This window comes from Vicia villosa, unplaced genomic scaffold, assembly GCF_029867415.1.
Source record: "Vicia villosa cultivar HV-30 ecotype Madison, WI unplaced genomic scaffold, Vvil1.0 ctg.000253F_1_1, whole genome shotgun sequence".
Taxonomy (NCBI): domain Eukaryota; kingdom Viridiplantae; phylum Streptophyta; class Magnoliopsida; order Fabales; family Fabaceae; genus Vicia; species Vicia villosa.
This window is the reverse complement of record NW_026705106.1, coordinates 260,342-281,556: the sequence shown is the minus strand read 5'-3', so window position 1 is coordinate 281,556 and position 21,215 is coordinate 260,342. Positions and strand designations below refer to the sequence as shown.

The 21,215-nt window shown below is 35.7% G+C and overlaps 1 non-coding gene and 1 pseudogene across 1 annotated transcript; one reads left to right on the top strand and one right to left on the bottom strand.

Annotated features, from left to right (window-relative positions):
• The first annotated feature begins 5,105 nt into the window (after positions 1 to 5,105).
• Positions 5,106 to 10,644, top strand: LOC131626006 (uncharacterized; annotated as a pseudogene).
• Positions 10,645 to 20,568: 9,924 nt separating this feature from the next.
• Positions 20,569 to 20,675, bottom strand: LOC131626017 (small nucleolar RNA R71). The gene has a single exon (XR_009291010.1). It is a non-coding gene; the product is annotated as a small nucleolar RNA R71 (small nucleolar RNA).
• Positions 20,676 to 21,215: the final 540 nt, after the last annotated feature.

Sequence of the window (21,215 nt, the reverse complement as noted above, 5' to 3'; positions counted from 1 at the left end):
ATTTATTGCTTCTGCCTAGAAATGCTTAGCCATATTGGTTTCATTGATCATGGTTCTGGCCATTTCTTGTAGAGTCCTATTCTTTCGCTCTACAACTCCATTTTGTTGTGGAGTTCTAGGGCAAGAGAAATAATGGGAAATACCATTTTCTTTGAAATAAATCTCAAAGAATCTGTTCTCAAATTCGCCACCATGATCACTTCTGACCTTTACGATTTTACACTCTTTCTCATATTGGATCTGAGTGCAGAAGTCAAAAAACACTGTATGAGACTCATCCTTGTGTTTCAAGAACTTTACCCATGTCCATCTACTATAATCATCTACGATAACTAATCCATATTTCTTCCCTATGACAGATGTTGTTTTGACTGGGACAAATAGATCAATGTGCAGAAGTTCTAGCGGCCTAGAGGAAGAGACAACATTCTTAGACTTGAATGCAGGTTTGGAAAACTTCCCTTTCTAACATGCTTCGCAAAGAGCATCTGATTTATATTTCAGATTAGGGAGTCCTCTGACTAGATTAAGTTTGTTAATCTGAGAGATCTTTCTCAAACTAGCATGGCCTAATCTTCTGTGCCAGACCCATTGCTCTTCACTAACAAACATAAGACAAGTTACCTTCTGATTCTTAATATCTTGAAGATCAATCTTGTAAATGTTGTTCTTTCTCTTGCCTGTAAATAGGATTAAGCCATCCTTCTGACTTACAGCTTTGCAAGACTTTTAATTGAAGATTATGTCATAACCATTGTCACTTAATTGACTTATGGACAATAAGTTATGAGCTAATCCATCTACAAGAAGTACATTAGTTATGGAAGGAGAGTTACCAATACTTATGGTTCCAAAGCCAATTATCTTGCCCTTCTGATTCCCTCCAAACTTGACTTCTCCAGCAGACTTAAGCACCGGGTCTTGGAACATAGACATTTTTCCCGTCATGTGCCGCGAGCACCCAGAGTCCAGGTACCATGACATGTTTTGCTTTGTCCTCTTTGCTGCCAAGGATATCTGCAACAAAAATTATCTTCTCCTTAGGTACCCACATTTTCTTGGGTCCTTTCTTGTTAGTTCTCCTCAAGTTCTAATTGAACTTGGGTTTAGCATGATAATTAACAGGAGGTACAACATGATATTCCTTAGTTTGAGCAACATGATATTTTCTATTTTGTGTCACATGCTTCTTAGTGTGTGTAATGTGAAAGCTTTTAGCATGTGATGTGAGCCTAATATCATGGGAGTGGCCATACTTGAACTAATCATACAAGGGCTTGTATGTGATTTTCATATCATCTACAGGTTCAAGTTTGTATGGGGTATCACCCTCATGGCCTATGTCAACTCTCTTGTTTCCACTAACTGCATATATCATAGAGGCAAGTTGACTTCTTCCAATACCTCTAGATAAGAACTTCCTGAAACTCAAGTCATATTCCTTAAGAATATTGTTCATGCTTGGAATAGACTTTTCTGAACTAGAAGATGACTCAGCATCTTTGGATAGTTTTAAAACTTTTTCTTTGAGTTCAGAATTTTCTAATTCAAGCTTCTTAGTTTCATATGCAAAGAGCTTTCTCAGCTTTTTGTATTTGATACTAAGCTTAGCCTTGATTTCCAGAATTTTAGTTAGGTTGGAAACTAGCTCATCTCTAGATGGTTCAGAAATACCTCTTCAGAGTCTGAGTCTGATTCTGATGTAGATTCTGATCCATCATCAACAGTGGCCATGAGCGCAATATTTGCCTACTCATCTTCAGAGTCTGATTCTGATTCTGATGAATCTGAATCGTCCCAAGTTGCCATAAGACCTTTCTTCTTCTAAAACTTCTTCTTGGGCTTTTCCCTCTGAAGCTTTGGGCACTCACTCTTGTAATGTCCTGGATCCTTGCACTCAAAGCATGTGACCTTCTTTTTGTCAGATCTTCTGAGTCCGGAAGATTCTCCTCTTTCAGGCTTTTTAGAACTTCTGAAGTTCTTGAACTTCCTTTGTTTACTCTTCCAGAGTTGGTTTACCCATATGGAGATCATGAACAGTTCATCATCTTCTTCTTCTTCTTCTGATTTTGACTCTTCAGAATCTTCTTCTTCCGCCTGAAAAGCGTTAGTGCATTTTTTATTCAAAGATTTTAAAGCAATAGACTTACCTTTCTTTTGGGGTTCATTAGCATCCAGCTCTATTTCATGACTCCTCAAGGCGCTGATCAGCTCTTCCAAAGAGACTTCATTCAGATTCTTTGCTATCTTGAATGCAGTCACCATTGGGCCCCATCTTCTGGGCAAGCTTCTGATGATCTTCTTGACGTGATCAGCCTTCGTATATCCCTTGTCAAGCACTCTTAATCCAGCAGTTAGAGTTTGAAATCTTGAGAACATTGTTTCAATGTTTTCATCATCCTCCATTTTGAAGGTTTCATACTTCTGGATTAATACAAGAGCTTTTGTCTCCTTGACTTGGGCATTTCCTTCGTGAGTCATCTTCAATGATTCAAAGATGTCATGGGCAGTTTCTCTGTTTGATATCTTCTCATATTCAGCATGAGAAATAGCATTCAGCATAATAGTCCTTGACTTGTGATGATTTTTGAATTGTTTCTTTTGATCATCACTCATTTCTTGTCTTGACATCTTTGATCCACTAGCATTTACAGGATGTTTGTAACCATCCACAAGTAAGTCCCATAAATCACCATCTAGACCAAGAAAGTAACTTTCCAATCTATCTTTCCAGTATTCAAAGTTTTCACCATAAAATACTGGTGGTCTAGAATATCCATTTCCATTATTGTGTTGATCATTTGAAACAGGTGTAGCAGTTGATGCAACTGTTGATGGATCAACCATATTGACTTAGTGTTGTTCTCTTCCTGAATCTTTTTCTAACACGGTTAAGTGCTTGCACCTAGAACCGGCTCTCTGATGCCAATTAAAGGATAGAAAAACACTTAGAAAGGGGGGGGGGGGTTGAATAAGTGTGACTTTAAAAACTCTTAAGATAAAAACAATGAACACAATATTTTTATCCTGGTTCGTTGTTAACGAAACTACTCCAGCCACCCCCTTAAAGTGATTTACCTCAACTGAGGATTTAATCCACTAATCAATCTTGATTACAATGGTTATCCACTTAGAAAAACTATAAGTCTTCTAGAGTATACTGATCACAACTTGATCACTCTAGGAAATCACCACTTAGAAACTTCTAAGTCTTCTAGAGTCTACTGATCTCACTGATCACTCTAGGAACCTTTTACAATCAATGTAAAATAAATGTTTACAAGAGTATGAATTGCTTATTAGAAAGCTATAATCACAACTGTGATATTTCTCTTAAGTTCTAAGCTTAACACTCACTAAATATTACAATAGTTTGTGAGGTTGAAGATGAAGTTCGTGAGCTTTGAATTTGACAGCGTTTCTGTATAATGCGCAAGAGTTGTGTGTGGAGCTTCACATCAGAACTTCTATTTATAGGCGTTTGAGAAGATGACCGTTGGGAGCATTTAATGCGTTGCGTATATAGTACAACTCTGCATTTAATGTTTCACACTTTTGTCAACTACCTCGAGCCATGCTTTTGCTGCTTTTACTGACTTTGCCTTTTGTAGCTTCTAACGTTCCTTTTGTCAGTCAGAGTAGCCTGTCATCTTGTACTTTCTTCTGATCTCAAATTTGTGAATACAACGTTTGAATAATCAGAGTCATTCAGCTTGGTGCAGAGCATCTTCTTGTCTTCAGACCTTGAAGTGCTAAAGCGTGATACCATAAGAACTTCAGTGCTTCTGCTTCTGATCTCATGTTCTTCTGATGCTTCATAGACCATTTTCTGATTCTGCTTGACCTTCTGATGTCTTGCGAGAGCATGTTCTGATGATGCAATCTTGAACCTTCTGAGTCAGTGCTTCTGAGCGCTGAATTGTGCATACTCTTTATATATTTCCTAAAATGGAAAATGTTAAAGATTAGAGTACCATATTATCTTATACAAAATTCATATACATTGTTATCATCAAAACAAGAATATTGATCAGAACAAATCTTGTTCTAACACAATGTATGTTGTTTCTTTTATACTCCTTGTTGTTTCATATATATGCACCGTTTCATTGTTTCACAAATATTAATTAATGAACCTATATATATATATATATATATATATATATATATATATATATATATATATATATATATATATATATATATATATATATATATATATATATATATATATATATATGATGGTATAACATGATGAAAAGAAATCATATTTTATAAGATGATATAATGGATATGAAAACATTTCCATATTATTCCTAATTTCATATGCTATTACCATTGTGATCCGTTTCTTTTATTTTTCATTTTTTTGTGTTGTTCTATTTTTTGTCTTACAATATTACTTAGGGATCATATATAATGGCATATTAAAATGGATATGAACCATAAATTATGAGATGAAAAATATAGAAACAGTAGGATGCTAGAGTATTGGAAATGGAATAGAAAAATAATTGAATTGAAATTAATATAATGTGATATTAACTAGTTGATTAATTAATAGTTGACTTAATTTCAATGAGTTTAATTGATTGGAATATACTTGGACTTGGATTAATTATTCGGTTATCGGTAAATGACGGTATTTTGAGAATTTGACCGTAATTATTTTTTGGCTTGAATATTTATGATGAGAATAATATATTTATATGCCAATGATATTTTTTCAATAATGGTTCTCTGTGGATAGCCGTTTGGCATGATTCCTAGTGATTAGTTGATTGATTGTGAAAGTGTGTATTCATATATATTTCGCAAATGTGAATTAACATGAGATAGTATGATTACTAGTGTTAATTGGAATTTATATTCATATTTGATAATTGGCCTATATATGTGAACAGTATATTTGTTATGAATGTGTATATGTACAATTGGTGGATAATTCATAGAGTTGAATTATTGTGATATGCTGAATGTTAAGTTGGTAGAGATGATCTTGATTGCGTATGTGTTGGAGATAATTGTACATACATTCATAGCGTAGTTTGCCTTGAGATAGAGGTGGTTTGCTTTGAAATAGAAGTTATGGCTTGATCCTTGAGATGGATATAGAAGCGGTAAGCTATATGTTTACGTTTGGTGGGCTTTTATCTTGTCCAGATCGGAAGCGCGGCTTGGATTCTAGATATTGAATCGGAAAGCGATGGAAATTTGGGTTTACATTCGGTACTACATGCATAGAGTAACATGTCTTGCATTGAGCCACATTAGTGTTTATGTGATGTTTGAATATATGCAATTATGTGATTGTTATGTGTGTATGAGATTGTGAGAATTGAATTTGGTGATGTTTGATACATGATTTGGTGATAAATGTAAATATGTGATAATGATGGTTTATGTACATATTTGGAATAATAGTATTGAATCCTTTTGAATATTATACTCCTTGAGCTTTGTTACATACTTGGACATGTGAAATATATTGGATAATTCTATTTACATGATTATGTGAAGTGTGTTGAATTCCTATGATTGTTAATTAAATAATTGTACTTGATTATACTTTCTTCATAATGATTTGAATTCTCACCCTTCTGTTAGAATGTTACCCTTTGTTGGTAACATGCAGGTTCAGACGCTTAGCAGCTCGTGTGAGGTTTAGCCGAAGAGCGTCCGAGTTTTGTTTGGTGATTAGATAGTGAGTCAATGCTCCGGTCATGTAACACTGGATTGGGATTTAGAAGTGTTGAAATCATGTTTTATTTGGTTATGTATTATGATGCTACTTTATGAATATATATGTTGTTACTTGTTGATGAGTGGCCTTAGTGCCAAGTATTCTGGATTTTTATGTTGATTATCCTGATGAATATCTTTGAGACATGATTATGGTATGGGACATAATTATTTATGAATTACATGAGTATTATTATTATTTTCCGTTGTGAATGCATATTCTATATGAATCATGATAAGTGAAATGTGTTATATTGATGATCAGGTGCATGTGTATGACTGATGTTGGTTTTTGAAAGCTGTTAGTTTTTGAAAACGTTGATGTGACGCCATTTTATTTATATGCATATGACTATTTACACTAATCATGTGCGTACTATTTGGGGTATTAGAAAGGGGTGTTACACTTGTGGCCCGCTAAGCGAACTTCGCTGTCAAAAACTTTTATGAAACTTCTACTTGTTGTATCATTTGATCCATAACTCCTTTTTATGCACCGTTTGAACCTCCGTAAAGCTTAAATTAGTTCCTAACTAGTAAAATTGATTTGAAATGATTTTTGGATAATTTTCTTAAGTCGTATTTTCCGATATTGTGATGTATTGCAAAGTGAAATGATGTTGTATGTTGACATGACATAGTGACGTGATTGAGAAGTGATGAATTATTATAATATTAATGATATTGTGATTTCCATTGAATTTTGACATTGAGTTGATGATGTTTAGCCGATGTTGTGAAGTGTTATGAATGTTGTATTATGTGGATGTTGCATCATTGAGTCACATCCATTCATAAATGACGATGGCCTTGAAATGGCAAAAGTGACGATGGCGCAAATGGCAATAATGACGATGGGAGTTTTACTCCAAATGGTACCACATGCATATGCATAATGTTAAGTCGCATAATGAGTTGAATTTTGAATTGTTATGATTATGAGGTGAATATTAATATGTGTTGATGACATAATTGCAAATTGAATTTGTTGTTATGATTGCTTGATATCATGATTGTTGTGATGAAAGTGCTTTGAGTTGAGAACTAGTGAATTGTGCATGATCTTATCTTTGCTATAAGTATTATCTTACGTTCCTTTATACTGTTTGATATCTCACCCCTTCTGTTTGAATGTTATCCTTTGTTGGTAATGTGCGGGTAACGAAGATGGTAGCTGTTACCGTTAGTAGTTTTTGTTGGTGTCTTTTGCTCTGATACGTAGCACTCGGGGAATTGACTCTGGTTTCCTTTTATTATGTTTAAGTTTGGACTATGTGTTGTTTTATGAAGAAGATTATGTCTTGTTGCTTTCAAGTTAGACCAAGATGCTAACATTTTGAAGTTTATGAGTTCATTATTCCGGTGAATTGTTTAAAGTTGATTTGGTTTTGAAGAATCATTTGGCTATGAGTTCTCCCTATTGATATATGCTATGTATCTGTTATAATGAGCTGAGATATATGATTGTTTTAGTGTCGTAATGTGACACCTCATGTTTTTTTGGAATTTTGCACTCTGATTCTATTATTAAACCATTGGGTAGATTTAGGGTGTTAAAATAGTGGTATCAGAGCAGGTCCGTCTGTCCGACCAAGTTGTTCAGTCGTAGTGTGGTCTAAGAATCGAGTATTGTTACTTAGTCTTGATTTCTTTTTGTGTTGTAGTGACGAGTTGAGATGGCTGGAAGGAATGATGCTGCAATTGTTCCTGCCTTGGAAGCGATGGCTCAGGCTATGCAGAATCAGCCGAACGTCAATGAGAATGCTGGATCTCGTAGCTTGGCGACTTTCCAGAAGGGGAATCCGCCTACCTTCAAGGGTACGTATGATCCGGATGGTGCTTTGACTTAGTTGAAAGAGATGGAGAGAATCTTGTGTGATGGATTGCACCCTAGCCCAGAAGGTTTAATATGGGATTCATATGCTAGTAGTCAAGGCTGATGACTGGTGGCTAGAGACTCGTCAGAGATTGGAGGCTGCAGGTGGGGAGATCACTTGGGTTGTGTTCCATAGAGAGTTCTTGAGGGAGTACTATCCTGAGGATGTGCGGGGAAAGAAAGAGATTGAATTCCTCGAGCTGAAGCAAGGGAATAAGTCGGTTGTAGAGTATGTTGCCAAGTTTGTTGAGTTCGCTAAGTTCTATCCGCACTGTAGTGAAGCGACTGCTGAATTTTCAAAGTGTATCAAGTTTCAGAATGGATTGCACTCTGAGATCAAGAAAGCGGTTAGCTACCAGAAGATCTGTGTCTTTGCGGATTTGGTTGATTATTGTCGCATTTATGAGGAGGATAGTAATGCCCACTATAAGATGGTTAGTGAGAGGAGAGGCAAGAGCCAACAGAACCGTGGCAAGCCTTATGATAGTCCAGCTGGGAAAGGTAAGCAGAAAGCTACTGAGGGCAAGAGGAATAGTGAGGGAGATGCTCCTACTGGTATTGTGTGCTTCAAGTGTGGCAAAGTTGGTCATAAGAGTAATGTGTGTACTTTTGATGCCAAAAGGTGTTTTCGTTGTGGTCAGCTTGGACATGCGGCTGCTGAGTGCAAGCATAAGCCGATGGTTTGCTTCAACTGTGGTGAAGAAGGGCACATTGGTAGTCAGTGTCAAAAACCAAAGAAGGAGCAAGCTGGTGGAAAGGTGTTTGCCTTGTCGGGAACTCAGACTACTAGTGAGGACGAACTCATCAGAGGTACATGTTTCATTAATAGCACTCCTTTAATTACTATTATTGATACTAGTGCTACTCATTGCTTTATCGTTGCTGATTGTGTTGAAAGATTGGGTCTTAAGTTGTCATCTATGAATGGAGATATGGTCGTCGATACACCAGCTAAGGGAACGATGACTACTTCTCTTGTGTGTTTAAAGTGTCCCTTATCGATTTTCGACAGAGACTTTGTTATTGATCTTGTTTGTTTTCCGTCAGGAGGATTGGATGTGATCTTAGGTACGAACTGGTTAGAGTATAATCATATTCATATTAATTGTTATGATAAGTCGGTGAGATTCTCTGCTCCTGAAGAGGAAGGTGTTGAATTGTTGTATGCTAGACAGTTGCGCCTGTTAATGAAGAAAGAAGTGCAAGTGTTCGTGTTGATGGCATTGTTGTCTATTGAGAATCAAGCTATAATAGATGAGTTGCAGGTGGTGCGGGAACTTCCTGAAGTTTTCCCTGATGAAATTCATGATGTACCGCCAGAGAGAGAAGTTGAATTTTCTATTGATCTTGTACCCGGTACCAGACCTGTGTTTATGGCACCATACAAAATGTCTACATCAAAATTGTCAGAATTGAAGAAGCAACTAGAAGAGTTACTTGAGAAGAAGTTTGTCAGACCATTGTGTCACCGTGGGGAGCTCTAGTGTTGTTAGTAAAGAAGAAAGATGGAAGTATGAGACTTTGTATTGATTACAGGAAGTTGAATAAGGTAACGATCAAGAATAAGTATTCGCTTCAAAGAATAAATGACTTGATGGATTATTGGTTGGTGCTCGCCTCTTTAGTAAGATTGATCTGAGGTCGGGTTACCATCAGAATAAAGTGAAAGATGAGGATATGCAGAAGACGGCTTTCAGGACATGTTATGGACATTATGAGTATTTGGTAATGCCCTTCGGTGTTACTAATTCTCCGGGAGTATCTATGGAGTACATGAACTGTATTTTTCATGATTATCCAGATCGGTTTGTGGTGGTGTTCATTGATGATATCTTGATTTACCCTAAGTCAGAAACAGAGCATGTTGAACATTTGAAATTGGTGTTCCAAGTTTTGAAAGAGAAGAAGTTGTATGCGAAGTTATCCAAGTGTCAATTTTGATTGAAAGAAGTCAGTTTCCTTGGCCATGTTATTTCAGGTGATGACATAGTTGTGGATCCATCTAAAGTAGATGTTGTGTTGCAATGGGAAACCCTAAAGTCGGCTACCGAGATTAGAAGCTTTTTGGGATTATTCGGTTATTTTAGAAGGTTTATAGAAGGTTTTTCTATGTTGGAACTTATGTCGACTAAGTTGACTTGTAAGGGTAAGGCTTTTGTGTGGGACATTCAATATGAAGAAAGTTTTACCGAGTTGAAGAAAAGATTGACATCGGCTCCGATTTTGATATTGCTTAATCCGGAAGAATCTTTTGTGGTATATTGTGATGCTTCTAAGATGGGTTTAGGAGGTGTGCTTATGCAGAATGATAAAGTTGTTTATGCGTCAAGACAGTTGAGAGTTCATGAGAAGAACTATCCTACACATGATTTAGAACTTGCTACAATTGTGTTTGTACTGAAGATTAGGAGGCATTATCTTTATGGTTCTAGATTTGAAGTATTTAGCGACCATAAGAGTTTAAAGTATTTGTTTAATCAGAAGGAACTGAATATGAGACAGCGAACGTGGTTGGAATTGTTGAAAGACTATGATTTTGGTTTAAATTATCATCGAGGAAAAGCTAATATTGTGGTCGATGCTTTAAGCCGAAATACTTTGCATATGTTGGCAATATGGTTAAGGAATTGGAATTAATTGGGCAATTCCGAGATATGAGTTTGGTCTGTGAGGTGACACAGAAGAGCGTCGGGTTGGGTAGGCTAAAGATTAATAATGATTTTCTGGATTGTATCAAAGAAGCTCAGAAGTTAGATGTGAAGTTGGTAGATTCAATGGTTGGAATCAATCAGTTTGAGAATAATGACTTTAAGTTGGATGCGCAAGGTGTATTGAGATTCCGTAATCGAATTTGCATTCCCGATGATGTGGAGATTAAGAGAGCGATTCTTGAGGAAGGTCACAGAAGTAATTTAAGTATTCATCCAGGAACTACTAAAATGTACCAAGATTTGAATAATTTGTTTTGGTGGCCTCGAATGAAGCGTGATATAGCACAGTTTGTGTATGCATGTTTGACTTATTAGAAATCGAAAGTTGAACATCAGAAGCCTGCAGGGTTGATGCAACCGTTAGAAGTTCCGGAATGGAAATGGGAGAGCATTTCAATGAACTTTGTGACGGGTTTACCGAATACTTCAAGAGGAAATGATTCCATTTGGGTCGTTGGTAGGCTTACAAAGTCGGCTCATTTTATTCCTATTAACATCCCTTATCCAGTTTCAAAGTTGGCGGAGATTTATACCAGTGTGATTGTTAAGTTGCATGGTGTTCCTTATGTATTATTTCGGATAGAGATCCGATGCTTACTTCTGATTTTTGGAAGAGTTTGCAAGGAGCACTGGGTTCTAAGTTGAGGTTAAGTTCGGCGTATCATCCTCAAACAGATGGTCAGACGGAGAGGACTATTCAGTCATTGGAGGATTTGTTGAGAGCCTGTTTTCTTGAGCAGGGGGTTCATGGGATACTTATCTTCCCTTAATCGAGTTCACTTACAACAATAGTTACCATTCTAGTATTGGAATGGCACCTTTTGAAGCGTTGTATGGTCGGAGGTGTAGGACTCCATTGTGTTGGCATGAATCTGGAGAGAGTGTAGTACTTGGACCAGAAATTGTTCGAGAGACTATTGAGGAAAGATTTGTAATTCCAGGCGAGTGATCATGTGTTTTTAAGAGTCACGCCGGTGACCGGTGTGGGGCGAGCGTTGAAGTCTAAGAAGCCCACTCCTTGTTTTATTGGTCCGTATCAAATTTTAGACAAGGTGGGAAATGTGGTGTATAGAGTGGCGTTATCGCCGAATCTTTTGAATTTACATGACGTGTTTCATGTGTCGCAACTCTGGAAGTATATTTCTGATCCATCTCTTGTGATTCACATGGATGATGTGGAAGTACGGGATAATCTCACTGTGGAGACTATGTCGGTGACCGATGTGGGGCGAGCATTGAAGTCTAAGAGGCTCACTCCTCGTTTTATTGGTCCGTATCATATTTCAGACAAGGTGGGAAATATGGTGTATAGAGTGGCGTTACCGCCGAATCTTTCGAATTTACATGACGTGTTTCATGTGTCGCAACTCTGGAAGTATATTTCTGATCCATCTCATGTGATTCACATGTATGATGTGCAAGTACGGGATAATCTCACGGTGGAGACTATGCTGGTCGAATTGAGGATCATGAAACAAAGACGCTTAGAGGCAAGAAGATTGCTTTGGTGAAGGTAGTCTGGTTAGGAGCTGCCGGAGAGAGTATGACATGGGGGTTGGAAGGCAAGATGCGGGAGTCTTATCCTGAGTTATTTGAATAAGGTAAATTTTATAGGACGAAAATATTCTAAGTAGGGGAGAGTTGTAACGCCCATTTTTACTTTAATTATGTATTCCATTGTGTGTTGTGTGATTTATAGTAATTATGTGATTAATTGGATTTATGTTATTTTATTGGGAATTAGTAGAAAGAACATGATTAAGTGAGATTAGTGTTACTGGGCCTAACCTAGAATTAGAGTTGGTAAGTGGGAGGTGTTACTTAGAGTCCATTAGTAATAATAAGTTAGTAAGATTAATAAAACAAGAGAGTTTTGGGAAAATAGAAAATTAGAAGTCATTTGGTGAAAGAATAGAGAAGAGAAGAGGCAAGATGCTTGGGCAAAACCCCATTGAAGCTAGAGTTGTCTTCAATCCAAACAAAGGTTAGGGTGGGATTCTTTCATGATAAGTGACTGTATGATGATAGATTATAGTGGGGATTTGGTTGTATACCTAGTATCCATGTTTGGGGAAGAATTGCAATTGGGAATTGTTAGGGCTTATGCTAGATTCCATGAATTTGTGTTCTAAATATGTTTTTGATATAGATTGTTGACTGAAAGTGATTTTGAGGTGTGGGGTAGCTTTTTCGCAGAACTTAGTTTGCTGTTCTTTTTCTGCATTAACGCTAGTCCGCTAAGGGGGATCAGGTCCGCTAAGCGAAGTCTGAGAACAAATTCTGAAACTCGCGAGTCCGCTAAGCGAGATTGGTCCACTAAGCGGAGATGCAAAGACGGTTCACTACTATTTTTAGTTGTAGTTACCGCACTTGTGGCCCGCTAAGCGAACTTTGCTGTAAAAAACTTTTATGAAACTTCTACTTGTTGTATCTTTTGATCCGTAAATCCTTTTTATGCACCGTTTGAACCTCCATAAAGTTGAAATTAAGTTCTAACTAATGAAATTGATTTGAAATGATTTTTGGATAATTTTCTTAAGTTGTATTTTTCGATATTGTGATGTATTGCGAAGTGATATGATGTTGTATGTTGATATGACATAGTGACGTGATTGAGAAGTGATGAATTATTATAATAGTAATGATATTGTGATTGCCATTGAATTTTGGCATTGAGTTGATGATGTTTAAGATCACTTTCACATGTGGGAACTCTTGGAAAGGTTGTAACTAACAAAATATCATATTCAAGAATCAGTATAAAAAATATGATCTTATACTTGATTCAATAGATAGAAAAGTTTGTGTTGAATTTCAGGAAAAATTAAGAAAAGAAGAAATCTTCATAAAACTCAAATAGGTAATCTGACTTCTAGAAGATGAAGAAAAATTAACAACGTTAGGAGAATCTTCATCTTCAAAAAGACTACTTAAAGAAGTAATATAAAAATCAACACCAAATGATTCCTTTGAAAGAAGTGTCACATTAAATGAACAATCGCTTGAAGAATCAACATCTAGAAGAAGTTCCAAAGAAACCAACATGAGAGAGATTTTTTTTTGAAAATTCATTATAACAAGCATCTCTTAAGAAAGAGGAATCAATGGGAGAGATCTTAAGAAACTCGTGTAGAGATTCATGTAAATATTTCCCAAAGATATCTCTAACAGCTCTTTCGAATATTCTCAAGAAGTATCCTGTAGAAGAAAGACAAAGGAATTTTATGAAGAATAACATGTTTGATTCAAAGCCACTGATGAAGAAGATGATGATAACATATTGTCCCTAACTTATAAGAAAATGTAAGTTAAGTGTCAAACTTAATAAAGAGATTGAAAATTAGAAAGAAACATCGTAGATGTTAAATATTATATTGATTTTCTAAATAATAATAATATAATTCTTGTGGAAGAATTAGCTGATACTAGAAATCAATCTTTAGAATCAACTAAATGTGAAACTTGCATTTAGTTGAAAAATGAAGTAGATATATATTAGACCCTAGGAAAATTCACTAAGGATAAAGAAAATTTGGATTTACATTTCTTAATCTAAGGCCTTCTTATAATAAGAATAGTCTAGGGTATCAATGTAATAAATCTTTCATTAGCATTTGCCATGATAAGATGCAATTTAACCATCCTTTGTTTAAAGGCAATCATTGTAATAAGCTTGTTCATTTAGAAGCTTTATGTTATTTTATAGTGCATGATATAAGATGGTCAAATGGTAATACCTCAAGGCCTCTTAAGAAATCTAACATACATGGACCCAAAAAAATTTGGGTACCAAAGGTGAAAACCTAACTTATTTTGCAAGTATGCTTTGCATCTTTGAGGGTTTAATTGTAAATTAAGAAAATTTGTGCAAAACATGAACTTGAAAGTTCCACAAAAAGATGGTTTTGATGATATTGTTGGTTTAGGAACTCTTTGGAAATTTTTTGTAATTCCATTGAAAACATATAAACCAATTCTTGTATCAAGCGATTCAAAGAGATGAAAAATCAACCGTGTATCGATCTCTTCAATGGGAAAGTTCTCAAAAGTTTCTATAGAATTTAAGGTAAAATACTTGATAGAGATTAAAAATCAAAAAGCTCTGATTAATCCTCTAACAAGTGGTTATTTATATTTTTTTAGTAAATTTGTGTTATTTACTAGCATGTTGGTTTGAGAGAAATTAAGCAATGGGTGCAAAGCTGATAAGAAGAGAGTGCTAAGAGAAAAAGATAAGCCCAAAGTCATCCAAGGTTCAAATGGACCAGGAAACTGAAAAAGATAATATAATCGATTAACCACAATAGGCTATTGGATTAGGCGCAACTGAAACTCAAAATTTACACCACCTAATCAGTTACCCTAAAGGCCTAATTGATTAAAATTACTTTCTTCTTCAAATCTTCAACAAATTAAGAGGAGATCAATCAAGCCAATGGTCACATCTTCTCCATAATCATTTGGTGACTCTTCTTCTTCGATATGTATGTGCATTCTCTCTTGCTTGATCTTAAAAAATTCTTTGTGGATCATTTCAAGATTTTTCACACTTCCTTGGCTGAATTACAATCAAAAATAGAAAGTTACTCTCATGAGCTTAGATTACTCATCATCAAGTGCTTAGCTTTAAAATTGAGTTTGGCTTTTCTCTTATCATTTTTTTGTCCAAAGATTATCTGAATTAAGCACTACTTTATTATTAATGTAATAAGTAGGAATAAACTGACCATTGGTAATAAAATCTCACACTTCAAAATCATTATCTTCAACAAAACTTTTCATTTTATCTTTCCATAAGTCAAACCATTCACCATCAAATAATGAAGGTGTATTTATGAAAATCCCCTTGTTAAAAAAAGTGTTTGAATTCATCAGTCTATCTCCTGAGACGATTAGTCTTATAACAAGAGTTAGACTCTGATTCTACTTATTAGCCGAGTGACTCCTAATACAAGGGGGGAGTTGTGGAGGTTCAAAATGATGTCCAATTATAAAAAAATATTTACAAAATGGTTTAAGTTAATTTTAGAAATAAAATAGAGAATAAAAGTGTTATAATTAAAAGAAAGACAATCAATGAAATGAAGAGATAGATATGGAACATAAATAAATAAAGAACTGAAGGGAAAATTGAAATGCACCAACTATTTATAAAAGTTCAACCTAACCACTTTTGACAAGTCATGCCTACACACCTTCTTACTATCAAACAAGAGATTTTACATTTGCAAATCCCTAAACCAAACGAGATATTTTATACCAGACTAATCTCATAATCGTGCAAAGTTTTTACACCAGGCTGAGCTCACAAACCAAAAAGAGTTTTTGAAGGCTAAACTCAATAACCAAACAATATCATTTAGCGAGTTGAGTTCACGAACCAAATAGATATTTTACGTAGCTAATCTTAAGAACCAAATACATCTTTTAACCCGTTTATCTCAAGAACAAATCAACGACTTATTTCGAAGATATCACACAAGAGACAAACCCTTTTGAGTAACTTACAATATTCTCACAACACCAAAACTACAAAAGCCTCGCTGATATTTATCGCTCTTAAAGGACTAAGACAACTTTGTGAGAAAAAAAGAGAGAAATGAAGTAGAGAGTTAAAAGTGAAGTTTTGCATTTCCTCTCTTTCACAATCTTTGAAGCTTCAAGTTCTCTTGCTTGATTCATCACTTCATTTGAAATTTGACTTCTGTTGACTGATGAGTCTTGGTAAAGCTTCTTGATGTATCTTATCAACAAGGAATTCTTGACCAGAGATAGTCAAAGATTCCACCGAAGCCACTTGAAATTTTGTGTTATCATTATTGAATTTAACTTTACACCTTGATCTCACAGAAGCATCTTGACTGAACATCTTGATTATCGCTTCTTATTGATAGTTGAAGATTTCACATCATGTCGTTTGAGTATGGTGTTGTCATCATTAAAATTATTATAAAGCTTTAGCAGATAGTTGCACCTGATAATTACACCTACAATCACATAGATCCACACTTATGATAATAGTAAATACATTAATAACTAATAAAGATAATTATATAAAAATACTATTATCTCTTTTTCATTTATTCAATTATTTTATTTTAAAAAAAAGTGTTTAAATAAATCACTCATTTTTAGACTGAATGTATAACAAAAAGAAGTCAAATATAATAATAACACGTCGGAAATTGTATAATCCGTTTTTGAAGAACAAACTATTTTCAACACAAAAATATCTTTTTTTTTTTAATTTCTTAAAAATATTTTAAGGGCGCTTTTTGTTGAGAATAATAATTCAAGTGTCAGTTGGAGTCATACATTGGTTATAAATGTGGAGACTGGAGTATTTAAAAGTGGGAGAATCCATACACCTATCATCTTAAGGTTTTGGGTGAATATGTGGTGTCTCTCTAACTTGTGTATTGCTCTTGCCCCAAGGTTGATGCTCCTCCTCGTGAACCAACAAATGGTATCAGAGCAAGATTGGAGACTATTCGACTACTATGAAGTATTTGAAGTAGAATTTTTTTAATGGACCCTTTGACGAAGAGGGCTATGTCACACAACCTCTAGGGTTTGTGATTCACGAGGAAACAAGTAAGGTGTATAAGTTGTACAAAGCGCTCTATGGCCTCAAGCAGACAACTAGGGCATGGAACAAGAAGATCGACTCATACTTAGTGGAATTGAGATTTTTCAAATGCAAATCTGAGTATGGTGTCTATGTTCAGGTTGTAGCACAAGATATAACAATCATCTGCTTATAAGTCGATGACTTGCTGGTAATTGGAAATAGCTTGGAGAACTTATCGAAGTTCAAAGAGCTGATGAAGAGGAAATTTTAAATGTTGGATATGGAAAACTTGTTGTATTTCCTAGTCATGTAATTTCCAATTTCTAAGCAATGTATGATGCTACATCAAAGGAAGTATGTCAAAGAGACACTCATGAGATTTAGGATGGAAGACTCGAATCCTGGATCCTTACCTGTCGAATGAAATTTGAAGTTGGAGAAGCGTGGAGAGGAAGAAAAAGTCGATGTTAGTTTGTTCAAACAAATTGTTGGATCTCTAAGGTATGTGTGCAATAGTTGACATGATATAGGTTTTGTAGTTCTATTAGTGAGCAGATATATGAGTGAACCAAGGGTGTCACACATAAAGGCTGCAAGAAGAATCCTGAGATACTTAAAAGTATCAAAAAACTATGGAATTCTAATTCGACGAGATTCTGAGAGAAAAGAAGCTACGGTTACTTGTTATTCAGATGCTAATTGGTGTGGAGATAATAGAATTCTTTTAACCCTTTGGTGCCCCGATCTCATGGTGCTCAAGAAAGCAACCAGTAGTGGTATTGTCATCGTGTGAGGCTGAATATATAGCAGGATCCTATGTTGCATGTCAAGCAATTTGGATTAGATTTGTGCTAGACAAGATCTAGGTCAAAGTGAAAAATCCTCCAGTGCTGCAGATCTACAACAAGTCAGCTATTAATCTTGCAAAGAGTCCAACTCTGCATGGAAGGAGTAAGCATGTCGAAGATAGATTTCACTTCCTAAGGGAGAAGGTAAATCAAGGTGAATTTGAAGTAAGGCATTGATCAAGTGAAGCACAGTTGGTCGACATTTTAACTAATGGTTTGAAGATCGAAAGATTCCTAAATTTGAGAAAGAAATTAGGAATAGTTCAGATCGATTATGATGGGTGTATGTTGAGACACTATATATAATCCAAGTAAAGTAATCCAAGCCCAAGCCAAATTAGCGTTTGTTAGCCTACTTACGGAATAAGTTAATTGTATAGAAATAGACATAGTTTCTAATTCAGTTTGTACAATTCAATTCAATAATAGAATCCACATTTGCTTTACTCTCTTTCTTCCTCTCCTTAAAAATGTGCCTCACACAGTAACAAATTGGTATCACGGTCTGTAGGTTCGAGAAAGTAACTGACTTACTTTTATCGAAATTCCCAAGTAGAGGTGTTTTGTTGAAATCGAAATACCCAAGTAGAGGTGTTTTGTTGAAATCGAAATACCCAAGAAGAGGTGTCGACGGCGGTACAAGAGTATGTCGACAAAAAATCCACTAGAGGGGGGGCTTTGTGGACTCACACTTGATGAACACATTTTATACCGCATTTTACGACTCAATAGACACTGTTTTAAGTTTGTTTTATTACCGCTTTGTTGTCATTTTATTGTATTATGCCGGTTTTATTTATTTGTTTCAGGTAGTTGGCTAAGGAGACCGTCCGTGCGAGAAACCAAAGAAAAATACAAGAAAAGGAAGAAAAAGGAAGAATTGTGGTTTTCTGATACATGGCGACCGCCATGGGGTGGTCGCGTCCGCCATGCACCCCTTTCCCCGTCAAACACATTTTAAGCCATGGCAACCTCCATGGACCCAGTTTGCACAAAAATAGCAACAGACTTGGCCAAGTCTTTACTCCACTCTTCCTTATATTTTCTCCACCAATTGCATGATTTTAGGGGATTAATTGTGATGCCAAACCACTATATAATTCCACTTTGACTTGAAAAAAATTGTCCAAGATTTATCGTATCATTGTGCACTTTTGAGCTATCATTCTTTTCATAGTTTTAGGCAAAAAAATCACTTGTAAAAGTGGTAGTTTCTCACATTGGGGAGCTATCACAAAACTAGTATTCTAGGCCTACTTTGATCAATCTTGCCTCCATTTTAGAGTTTTATTTCAAGTTCCTTCCTGTACTCAAAGTATTTTCCGCAATAATTCCAGGTTCTTATTATTATTTATCGCTTTTATTTCTTATTCTTGTTTGTGAATATATATATATATATGTGTGTGTGTGTGTGTGTGTGTGTGGGGGGGGGGGGGGGGTTAACTGTTGTCTATTGTTTTTTTATGTTGGCAATAAACCTTTTCAAAAACCGTATTATGTTTATGCCTTTCATTAATAACTATAACCATAAGTTTATTTTCGAAGTCATGTCAGGCTAAATCCTTTGAGTCCGGTATGTGAAGACCGTCATCTGATGGGACTCGGTATTAAATTGGCATAAAAACCTTATTTTTAAACTATCTTTCTGGTTCTATTTTTAATTGAATATTTTCCCAAAGCTTTTACGTGACGACGAAAATATTAAGGTTTCAAACCACTAGAGCGTGAGAGTGAGGCTTATACAGGAAATTAAAAATAGGACTTCTAAACACAACGAGAGCACATTAGAATTAATTAGGATTTATTTGGTTTTCAAAGAGTATTCCTTAACTTAAATGGGTGAACGGGAGTAATATCCATGGGGACTTGAAATATATAAAAGGTCAACAGAATGAGAGTTGAGACTAATGTTTTTAAACTAATATCTTCTATCTGAAAATGATTTGAAAATACAACCTATGCCATTAATTTACTGAGTCCTAAAGGAAGGATTGTAAACTACATTCCGGTCTCCCTTAATCAATATATTCCTTAAGTCAAATTATAGCTTTAACTTTAGTTTTAAGTTCCCTTTTTGCCCATAAATTTTAGTTACCCTTAGATTTACAAAGCGACTATAGATAACGGTGAGGTTTATTATTAAGTCCTCATGGGATCGATAATCTTTTATAACTCCAGTGATAAGTCTGTGCACTTGCGGATTAGCACCCATCAAGTTTTTAGCATCGTTGTTGGGGACTTTAATTTAGTCAACATCGTAACTTCGTTGTTGCACCGTAGAGACTAAGGAATGTTGTCCCTTTCCTTAACTTAGGTTGTATGCTAGATACCCGTTCCTTCGGAAATGATTTAGCACAACCTATCAACGAAATTGAGCGTTTTATTCATCGGAAACATTAAATCAGACAATTAAGTTTAGAATACAACATGCCAGATATGGCTTCCAACAACAATAATCGTCCTCTTAAGGGTTTTGTTGCTCCCTCTCAAGAGGATCCATATTCGAGTATTACACCCCCTGCCATTGAGGTAAACAATTTCGAGCTGAAACATACTTTGTTGCAAACTGTGCAACAAAACCAGTTCTTTGGAAATCCTACAGAGGATCCTAATTTGCATTTATCTGTGTTTGTGCAATATGCTGACACGTTGAAGGTCAATACTGTTAGCCCTGAAGCTATAAGACTACGTCTCTTCCCATTTTCCCTAAGGGATAGAGTAAGAGCTTGGCTATAATTTCTACCCTCAAACTCCATTACTACATAGAACGAATTGAAGAAATCCTTCTTAGCCCGATACTTTCCACCTAGCAAAATTGCTATGCTAAGAAGCCAACTCAATGGATTTAGACAGAAAGATAGAGAATCACTTTCCAAAGCATGGGAGAGATATAAAGACATGTTGAGACTTTCTCCGCATCACGGTATGGAACAATGGATAATTATTCATACCATCTACAACGGTCTCTTGTACAACACAAGATTAACCATAGACATTGCTGCTGGTGGCGCACTAATGGAAAAGCCTTTCCAAGATGTTTGTTAGCACATAGAAAATATGGTTCAAAATCATTATCAATGGGGAAGTGAGCGAACTCCGTACAAAATCACAAACAAAAGGCAGGATGTACGAAGTAAATGGACTCGACCATGTCAAAACCAAAGTAGAAGCTCTTACTCAAAAGATAAAAAACTTGACCATAACTCCTGCAGCCACTCTGGCTGTAGTAGCTCCTAATTGCGATGTATGTGGAGTTCTTGGGCATAATGCCCCTGAATTCCAGTTATTGGAAGGAATTCCTTTTAACCAAGTGAATTATGCTTAAGGTAACCCTTATTCCAATATCTATAACCCTTATACCAATACGTAGAACCATCCAAACTTCTCGTACAAGAACAATAATGCATTATTTACACCTATTCCTTCACCTACCATACCACCTGGTTATAAAAAAGGAGCCCCTGTGT